Source organism: Pongo pygmaeus, chromosome 15 (genome assembly GCF_028885625.2).
Source record: "Pongo pygmaeus isolate AG05252 chromosome 15, NHGRI_mPonPyg2-v2.0_pri, whole genome shotgun sequence".
Taxonomy (NCBI): domain Eukaryota; kingdom Metazoa; phylum Chordata; class Mammalia; order Primates; family Hominidae; genus Pongo; species Pongo pygmaeus.
In genome coordinates, this window is record NC_072388.2 from 29,118,772 (window position 1) to 29,129,825 (window position 11,054).

Consider the following 11,054-nt stretch of genomic DNA (forward strand, 5'->3'; position numbering starts at 1 on the left):
AGAGAATCAAAGCAGACAAGGTGCCACTGGCTAGTCGCTCAGCCAAAGCCTGCAACTTCTATCAGGAATCCTCTCCCCATAATTCTCGCTCTTCAAGTGCCAGTAATCGTTTCTTCCCCTTCCCCTTCTCCTTTGAGATCAGCTGTGATGTCTCCCTGCTGGCCTGTCCCAGGGTACTGTAATATCTCTTGTGATTTCTCTGAATTCTATCTACACCTTTGCAAGTCATTTCTTTATCAAACTCTCCTTTTTTTAATTATTATTATTATACTTTAAGTTTTAGGGTACATGTGCACAATGTGCAGGTTAGTTACATATGTATACATGTGCCATGCTGGTGTGCTGCACCCATTAACTCGCCATTTAGCATTAGGTATATCTCCCAATGCTATCCCTCTCCCCTCCCCCCACCCCACAACAGTCCCCAGAGTGTGATGTTCCCTTCCTGTGTCCATGTGTTCTCATTGTTCAATTCCCATCTATGAGTGAGAACATGCGGTGTTTGGTTTTTTGTCCTTGCGATAGTTTACTGAGAATGATGATTTCCAATTTCATCCATGTCCCTACAAAGGATATGAACTCATCATTTTTTATGGCTGCATAGTATTCCATGGTGTATATGTGCCACATTTTCTTAATCCAGTCTATCATTGTTGGACATTTGGGTTGGTTCCAAGTCTTTGCTATTGTGAATAGTGCCGCAATAAATATACGTGTGCATGTGTCTTTATAGCAGCATGATTTATAGTCCTTTGGCTACATACCCAGTAATGGGATGGCTGGGTCAAATGGTATTTCTAGTTCTAAATCCCTGAGGAATCACCACACTGACTTCCACAATGGTTGAACTAGTTTACAGTCCCACCAATAGTGTAAAAGTGTTCCTATTTCTCCACATCCTCTCCAGCACCTGTTGTTTCCTGACTTTTTAATGATCGCCATTCTAACTGGTGTGAGATGGTATCTCATTGTGGTTTTGATTTGCATTTCTCTGATGGCCAGAGATGATGAACATTTTTTCATGTGTCTTTTGGCTGCATAAAACTCTCCTTAATTATCCATTAATTTCCTGCTTTTGTGAAAGTTTGTAACTACAATCACCTAATACCTACAAGGTACTCTATGGATAGCCCCTTGGACAAAACTGTCATCAATAAGGATGTCTTCAGAGACCCTGCTCTTAAACACAAGGCTGGATGAGAGGCCAAGGTCAAGTTTGAAAACAGGTACAAGATAGGCAAGAACAAGTGGTTCTTCCAGGACCTAGATTTCTCAAAGTGATTCCACAGTGTCCTAGTTCTAATATTTAAACCTACATTAGAAAATGTTTAAAAGAAAAAGCTTCACCTATGAAAAAAATTGGGGAACACTGAATAAAAAAAAACTATTTATATATTGTATACGTCATTTCCCAGGCATTTTTGTTCACAGACTTTACCCTTTTTATAAAAAAGCACCTAGGAACTAGTGTTCCGCAGAATATAATTGAGAAAATTCTGATTTATACCAACAGAAAGAAGAGAAGAAAGACAAATGTAACACTACACAATTTCTAAGAATGCTTATGTTGTTTTTATTTTGGCTTTAAAGCACAGCCAACCACTCACTTGAAGATAGCATGGCGCACACAGTGTTGTCCTCCCACAGACATGTACATACCCTCTGCACCTGGCCTTGGTCCACTGCTAAGACCCCAGGACCCCTCTCTCTGACCTCAAAGTCATCATCCAAGTCACTAGAGATAGCTCACCACAGAAATCTGTGACCGTAGACATACAGCCTTGAACTCCAGCTTACACGAGCCGCACTGGACAAAGGAAAACCAACTGAAGACAAATTACCAGAGAGAAAGCATGGAAGCTACCAAATTGTTGGAACCATTTCATTTCATGGGCTGTATCTGTATTCTATCTACACCTTTGCAAATCATTTCTTTATCAAACTCTCCTTAAATTTCCTACTTTTGTGAAAGTTTATAACGACAATCACCTAATTTCCACAAGGTACTCTGTGGATATTACACAGAAAGTACTAATTTTTTCTCCCTTTTTGTTATTTTAAAGACGGGGTCTCGCTTCTTGTCCAGGCTGAGGTGCAGTGGCTATTTATAGGCATGATTATAGTATACTACAGCCTCTAACTCCTGGGCTCAAGTGACCCTCTCACCTCAGCCTCCCAAGTAGCTGGGACGACAGGCACATGCCACTGCACCCAGTTTGTACTAATTTTCAAACTGAAGATTTCAGAAACACTGAACTTGGAAAGACCCTGAGAGATGACTTTTTTCACTTTCAAGCCAGTGCTGAGTCATCTCAGATACTCAATTATCTGTTTTTTAAAAAATTTAAACCTCCAAGCAGATCATGATGCCTTTCCTCTTCTTTGTGTTTTCTGTTTATATCCTTAATAGCACCTACCACACTGATTAGTAATTGTTAGTTTAATGTTCTATCTCTTCAAACATAATGCAAGCACTTTCAGGGAAGAAAATGAATCATTGTTGTTAAAGCCTTAACACTTGACCCAGTATATATTTAATAAAAATTTTTGAACAAATGAAAGACATTGGCCAAATGAATAAATGTTTCCTAATAATGTTGGTAAATGTTGGTAAGTTCTTTCACTATCAATCGTATCACAAAATTTTTCTTAATACCAACTTAAATGCCATTTTGTGTATAGAAAAATCCCTAAAAGATCCTAGAGGTTATCGACTCTGGGCAGAAGTGCATTTAAAAACTAAAGTTTTTCCTTCTTTCCTTTCTGCTGTAGGCCCCAGTGGTTACTGTCGAAATGGGCAAGTTCATGAAACCTAGGAAAGTGGTGTTTGTCCTGGCTGGACGCTACTCCAGATGCAAAGCTGTCATCATGAAGAACATTGATGATGGCACCTCAGATCGCCCCTACAGCCATGCCCTGGTGGCTGGAATTGACCACTATCCCTGCAAAGTAAGAGCTTCCATGGGCAAGAAGATCACCGAGAGGTCAAAGATCAAGTCTTTTGTGAAAGTTTATAACTAATCACCTAATGCCCACAAGGTACTCTGTGGATATCCCCTTGGACAAAACTGTCATTAATAAGGATGTCTCCAGACACCCCGCTCTTAAGCCCAAGGCTGGACAAGAGGCCAAGATCAAGTTTGAAAAGAGGTACAAGACGGGCAAGAACAAGAGGTTTTTCCAGAAGCTGCAGTTTTAGATGCTTTGTTTTGGTCATTAAAAATTAAAAAGAAAAAAAAACCTAAAGTTTTCTTGGGTTTTGTTCATTGTATTTCTTTTTAATCTTCAGAGAAGAAAATATATAACCATGCTTGCAGATGTATTTCAATTTCACAAACCTTTAGAATTAGAAAAATTCCTCCTCCTAGCTACAGAGTCTCCATCCAAATATGTACATGGGCTTGACAAGCAAGATAAATGAGTAAAGGAAGGTATTTTGTCATAAGACCTAAAATTAAGATCCAGTGTTCTGTGCTGCTTTGATATCTAGTGGAATCAGGAGGGCCTTAAATGGCCTAACTGTAAGTTCCCCTGCTGCTCTGTTCCCAGAGATAAGATTCCCTAGCCAAATAACCCTCTGTATCAAAAGAACCAGGTGTAGTTCCTGCTTATCTCTGAGTAGTGAGTTTCCGTTCCCTATCAGCCTGTGATATTATTCTAACAAGCGAATCACACCTTCCTGTTGGAACCAAGGGACTTCTCACCCTTTAGATACTACAAAGCCTGACTCCCAAAGCCCGTCCTTGTTCACTGTATTCCTGAGTGCAACTCCGATGTGGCCCTGTGTGGCATACAATGTCCTCCTCCTCAGGCGGTGAGTATATGTGATGAATAAACTACTATCGATCTTACCTGTCCAGTGTTGGGTGTCAGGTGTTTGGCCATTTCCATAAACCTAGGTCAAGAATCACTTCCTCATCGACAGAGTGAATAGGAGGCAATTAAAACAGGTAAGGACCTGGTATGTGAAAAACGATTGCTGGGGAAAGAACTGTAACAATACCTGGTGCTAGTGGCTTAGAGCTAGGAAGTTGGGGGAACCATGGAGGTCTGGACAGGACAGACCCCAATTTAAGTAAGCAGCTACTGTTCAGCACAAGTCTATTGTAGACAGGTTAGTCACAACAATATACAATATTGCCAAACATTTCAAGAGACACTGGAAATCTGGATTTTATGTCAAAATTCTCACTTTTTAAAAGTTGGAAACTTCTTCCTTTCTTTCATTTTCCCTCTCCTTTTCCCACTCTCTGTCTCTCAGCCCAACCAAAACCCATCGGGGTGGTTTTGTGAGGTGCCAGTTTGTAACCTCTGTCCTAGAAGATAAGCCTAGTCCCTAGAACACTGCTCTGATCCCAACACTTAAATAACATTCTGCCATTATATCTTTTAATATCACATATACTAACATTGCTGATTCAAGTTAGATTTACTATACCCCTGAAATTTAAATCTTAGCCATATTTGTCTATAAGTCCCCATTTTTTATATTAGGGCAGTCTTATTTTTCCTCCTAGCAACAATTCACTACACTGCATTTTATTCTGACCACATTTCACACTCCTTCAATTACTAAGTCATTTTGAATTCTAATAATATCCTTCCAGGCAGTTCCAGTCACACTCAGCTTGTGCTGTTCCTTCCATTATATCATTCCAAACATCAAAAAATATAAAGGAATCTAGCTTAAAAATAAGACTTCTAAAACACCCATTGTTACGTTCCTCCCAAATTGACATGACACAAATAATAACTTTCTTAATTATTTCCAGGAAATGTAATAGTGCATTTTTTCTAAATTGTCACTTTTTAAAGACTGGTAAATATGAGTTTCAGAAGAATTAATATAATTGCTATGGGGAGAAACAATAGTACTCTTTAACCATGCCAAAACATTTTAATAAGTTTGATGAATTTAAAAGCATATTTAAGACCAGGCACAGTGACTCATACCTGTAATCCCAGCACTTTGGGAGGCCACGGCAGAAGGATTGCTTGAACTTAGGAGTTTGAGACCAGCCTGGGCAACATGGCAGAAACTCCATGTCTACCAAAAATTCAAAAAATTATCTGGCCATGGTGGCACGTGCCTGTGGTCCCAGCTATTCAGGAGGCTGAGGTGGGAGGATCACTTGAGCCCGGGAGGTGAAGGTTGCAGTGAGCCATGATCATGCCACTGTGCTCCACCCTGGGTAACACAGCAAGACCTCATCTCAAAAAAAAATTTTTTTAAAGAATATTTAAAAGAAATACTTTTAAAGCATATTCATTAATTTCTTCATTCAGCAAACTTTTATTGAGCACCTACTCTGTGCCAGTCACTGTTTGAGAAACTGGGAATATATTCAAAATAGAAAAAAATTCCCACTGTCATTGAGTTTGCTGTCCATAATATTAGGCAGAATATAAAATCAACTCTTCCTGTTAGTTACAGTTAGATAAAAATGGGTAAGCCAGTAGACAGAATCAGAAGAGAATATGTTAAACTTAAAATAGTAGCTGGGTATGTCGAGGAGGTTATAGACTATTTCTTTCTTTATTCAGTATAAAGTGCATAAGTTCATAATTTTTATGTCATAATGAAATGACATAAAAATTAAAGATAACTCATCATTCACCTGTGAAGACTACTAGTGTACTAACTCATTATTCCGAAAATTGATATATAAGTAGAATAACGATATAATTTGTTGTCCCAAATGGAACATTTTAAAGAGTAAAATTCAATTCAAAGTTCACACATTACATTTGGTTGATGTATCTCTTAAATTTCTTTTAACCTATAACTTCACAAACCGTAAGTATAAATTAAATAAGTTTAATGTATAACTTTATGCCAGCATCATCTCTCATCTGGACTATCACAACTGCCTTCACTCTTGATTCCTAGAACTCATTTACCACTCTGCATCAAGAGTCATCTTTGTAAAAAGTATGTATCAGAGGAATTAACTGGAAGATAATGGTGGTAACCTGAATTCAAATCTCTACACACATCCCAAAAAATAAATAAATAATAGCAACAAGGAGTACAAATAAAACAAAATGTTACACGTGCCACTGAAATCACTATGAACCAGAGTATAGCGGGAATTTCAAATTACCTGAAAGTAGAGAAATGAAACTTGAAGTCCCACCACCAACACAAGCCTATGGGTGTACAGAACAGTGACACGGGAGGACTAAGTCATTCTAAAGAGAAGACAGGTTAGGACTTAAAACATAAACAAAACTACCTGCAGAAAGAGAAAGCACCACATATGTGATAAAATACCACACACAGGTCCATGACTTGGTAGCTCATGGCACCCAGTAGAGGGAAAGAGCTTGAAAGTGAGTAGAACGGAGGAGGCAGAAGAGGAAATACTACATCTGTGAGACAAAGAGATAAGAGGGAGAACAGCCTCTTGGAGAGTGGCAGTGAAGGAAAATAAGGAAGTCAATGGCAAAAAATTAAAGATGCTGCAGAAAAAGAACAGAAACAAGACATGGCAAGACCGCCTCCCCCCAACCCCGACAACTACCACTACCGTAATCACCATCTTACTTGGAAGAAAAATAATGTATTTTACTAAAATTAGAGAAAAGCATGCTCATGAACCAGAAACTCTGTCCAAAAAAATGCCCTGGAATAAAAATAAAATCAAACAAATTCCATACAAAGTTATTGTAAAAAAAAAAAAAAATAGAACATATGTAATCAAAATGTTTCAGCCAGGCACAGTGGCTCATGCCTTTAATCCCAGTACTTAGGGAGGCTGAGGCCAGCAGATTACCTGAAATCAGGAGTTCAAGACCAGTCTGGCCAACATGGTGTTGTGGCGAGCGCCTGTAATCCCAGCTACTCAGGAGGCTGAGGAAGAAGAATCACTAGAACCTGGGAGGTGGAGGTTGCAGTGAGCCAAGATCACCCCACTACCCTCCAGCCTGGGTGACAGAACAGGACTCCGTTTTAAAAAAAGAAAAACAAACAAAAAAACAAAATGTTTCAACTGGTGAGAATTTCTCTAAAAATGCCAACCACAAAACACAATACACTCAAACTGGTTTAAATAACGTCAAACAACATTTGGAGATATTAAAAAGTCTAGAATCATAAATTTAAAACAAATAACATAAATAGGCCCAGAAAAATCTATGAGATCTATGCAAGGGGAAAATGCAATGAGAGTAGATTGGACCAAAAAAGAAAATCCAAGAAAAAGACAAAATTATCTCAGAAAGGAGGAATAAATTGCAAGGTGCCCAAGGGAAAATATATTTGGATGAAAATTTAATAAGAAAAAAAAACAAGAAAAAAAATATAAGATAGGCCAGGCATTGTGGCTCATGCCTGTAATTCCAGTATTCTGGGAGGCCAAGGCAGGAAGATCACTTGAGCTCAGGGGTTCAAGGCAAGCCTGGGCAAAGTAGTGAGACCCCATCTCTATAAAAAATTTAAAAAATTACCCGGGCATGGATGTGTGTGCCTATTGTCCCAGTTCCTTGAGAGGCTGAAGCAGAAGAGTCACTTGAGCCCAGGAGATTGAGGCTGCAGTGAGCAGTGATCATACCACCGCACTCCAGCCTGGAGGATAGAGTGAGACTCTGTCTCAAAAATCATAATAATAAGATAAAGAAAGAAGCAAAAAAGCATCAGAGAGTAGAAAGTGATCAAAATTGAAGACATGCAAAGAAGGCTCAACATATGTATAATTGGAACTCTTGACAAAGAAAAACAATACAATGGGGCAGAACTAATACTTAACACTACAATCCAAGAAAACTTTCTGTAAATAAAAGAAAAGCCTGTAATACTAGCACTTTGGTAGGCCAAGATGGGAGGATTGCTTGATGCCAAGAGTTCAAGACCAACCTGGTCAACATAGCGAGACTCTATCTCTATAAAAAATAAAAAGAAAATAAATAAAAATAAAATTATACATTAAAAGGGCCATATTTACCTGAAAATATTGACCTAAAATGATCAACTCTAAGATATATGTTAATACAACTATTAGAATAAAAGATCAAATTGCTAACAGGCATAAGAAAATTAGATTGGCATTAGTCTCCACAAAAGCAGCATTTAAAGCCAAGAGGCCAGTATTTTCCAGAAACTCAAGGAAAGAAATAATAAGCAAAGTATTTTACAGCAAAGTTCTTCTAGCATCAAGACTATATAAAAACAGTTTTGAACATGCAAGAGCTCAAGAAACATGGTACTCAAAAGTCCTTTTTGAAGTGTCTACTTAGGCAGGAGTTGACACACAATAGCCCACAGGTCAAATCTGGCCTGGAATCTGTTTTTGTACAGCCCACAAGCTAAGAATGTTTTACATTTTAAAGCATTTTAAGATAAGAAAAAGGAGTGACAGAAGGAAAAGGAGAAGAAGGAGCAGCGGCAGTAGCAGCAAAGAGTGTATATATGACCCGCAAGGCCTAAAACATTTACTTTCTGACTCTTTATAGAAAAACTTTGCTGACTCCTGCCCTAGACTATGATAAGCTTTATCCACACAAGAGATGACTGGGGAAACATCAGTAAACAGACATGGTAAGCACTTAATATACCTAACTGTAGAACCAAGAATAAAAGAAAAGTAGGGACAAGGTTGAAAGAATAGTACATGAGCAGTATACATTCTGACAAAATAGAAAGAATGCATCCGGCGGGGGGAAGAAGAGAGGAGTGGGAGTAGTAGGATAAGATAATTGAGTGTTATAAAGATGACAGTTAGGAGCCCAAGGATATCATTTAAAACTTACAAACCAGCTAGTAAAAAAAATTTAGCCAAAAAAGGAGGAATTAAGCACTATTAAAAGGACAAATACAAAGATAACTATAAGAATAACAATACTAATTTCCCTAAATGCCTCTCTATACAAGAGAGGCACAGTAAATATAACTACATCCAGTAATTATAACACAAAATAATTTAAGAAAGCTGAGAACAAACACATCAGTCATATCAATAATGCTAGTGGGCTTAACTTGCCCATTAAAAGAAAAAGAATTTCAAATTGGCTCACAAATCAAAACTGAACTTTGGGGGCCAGGTGTGGTGGCTCATGCCTGTAATCCCAGCACTTTCGGAGGTCGAGGTGGGTGGATCACCTGAGGTCAGGAGTTCAAGATCAGCCTAGCCAACAAGGTGAAACCCCCTCTCTACTAAAAATACAAGAAAATTAGCCAGGTGTGGTGGCGTGCGCCTGTAGTTCCAGCTACTTGGGAGGCTGAGACAGGAGAATCACTTGAACCTGGGAGGTGGAGGTTGCAATGAGCCAAGATCGTGCCACTGCACTCCAGCCTGGGCAACAGAGTGAGAATCCATCTCAAACAAAACAAAACAAAAACAACAACAACAAAAAACTAAACTCTGTGCTTTTACAAGAGACACTCCTAAACCATGGTAAAAAGGCTACAAATGAAGGAATAGTCAAAAATATATTAAGCAGGCTGGGCGCAGTGTCTCACACCTGTAATCCCAGCACTTTGGGAGGTCAAGGTGGGTGGATCATGAGGTCAAGAGATTGAGACCATCCTGGCCAACATGGTGAAACCGTGTCTCTACTAAAAATACAAAAATTAGCTGGGCGTGGTGGCACACGCTTGTACTCCCAGCTGCTCGGGAGGCTGAGGCAAGAGAATCGCTTGAACTCAGGAGGTGGAGGTTGCAGTGAGCTGAGATCTTGCCACTGCCCTCCAGCCTGGCAACAGAGCGAGACTGTGTCTCAAAAAAAAAATTATATATATTATATATATATATATATGTACTAGACAAATGAAAATCATAAGAAAGCAAGGGTTGTCATTTTGATATCAGGTATAATTCAGGCCAAAAAGCATTAAATAAAACAAATGATGACACTTTATGATGCTAAAAGCCACGACTCACAAAGAAGATATAACAGTTATAAATATCCATGTACCAAATAACCCAGTGACCAACTATACAAAGCAGAAACTACATGAGATAGAATGAGAAATAGATAGACACTATATAGGATGCTTCGCCACCCATTCTCAGCACAGAGATGTCAAGTGGATGAAAGATAAGGATATGGAATGTGGATAGATGTTTGAAAGATAATGATGTGGAAACAACATAATCCACAAGGCCATTCATATGGATATTTCTTGAATATTATACCCTGATAATAAAGAATAGTTCACATTCCATTACAGGTTAAACAGCTTCCTCTACTCTTTCTGCCTTCTCATTACTGTGCTTGACTATGCATATATATATATATATATATATATATACACACACATATATATACACACACACACACACACACACTTTCTTCTTAAGTACATATGGAATATTCTCAAAATTAATTATATTTTAGGTCACAAGAAAATATCATTAAGTTCCATAGAATAGAAATAGCACAACAGGCCAGGCGCAGTGGTTCATGACTGCAATCCCAGCTCAAGCGGGAGGATCACCTGAGCCCAGGAGTTTGAGACCAGCCTGGGCAACATGGCAAGGCCCCCATCTCTATGAAAAAAACTTTTTAATTACTCAGGCATAGTGGCATACACCTGTGGTCTCAGCTACTCAGGAGGCTGAGATGGGAGGATCAGCTCCTTGAGCCCAGGCGGTTGAGTCTGCAGTGAGCCATATTCTTGCCAGTATACTTCAGTTTGGTGACAAAGAGATCCTGTCTCCAAAAAAAAAGAAAAAGAAATACCACAAACAATGCTATCTCACCACAATGTAATAAAACCAGAAATTTAAAATTGAAATTATAAAATAAAAAGCCACTTCTGCTGAAAATTAGAAAGTCTTCTATGATGTGTCTTGGGTGAAATGAGAAATACACACATATAAAATATCTGAAAAATGATGATGAAAACACTGTTTATCAAAATCTATGGTTATGTTTAACAGAGTGATCAAGGAGAATTTGTAGCCTTTGTGGTCAGCTGAAAAAAAAAATGGCCTTCCAAAGATACATTCACTTCTTAATCCATGGAACCAGTGAATACTGCCTTGTATAGCAAAAGATGTGATTAAGTTAAAGATCTTGAGAGGAAGGGCTTATCCCGAATTATCCAGATGAGC

General features: G+C 38.5%; 1 pseudogene; it reads left to right on the plus strand.

Moving 5' to 3' along the window:
• Positions 1-2,793: 2,793 nt before the first annotated feature.
• LOC129012542 (large ribosomal subunit protein eL27-like) lies at positions 2,794-3,199 on the plus strand (annotated as a pseudogene).
• Positions 3,200-11,054: the final 7,855 nt, after the last annotated feature.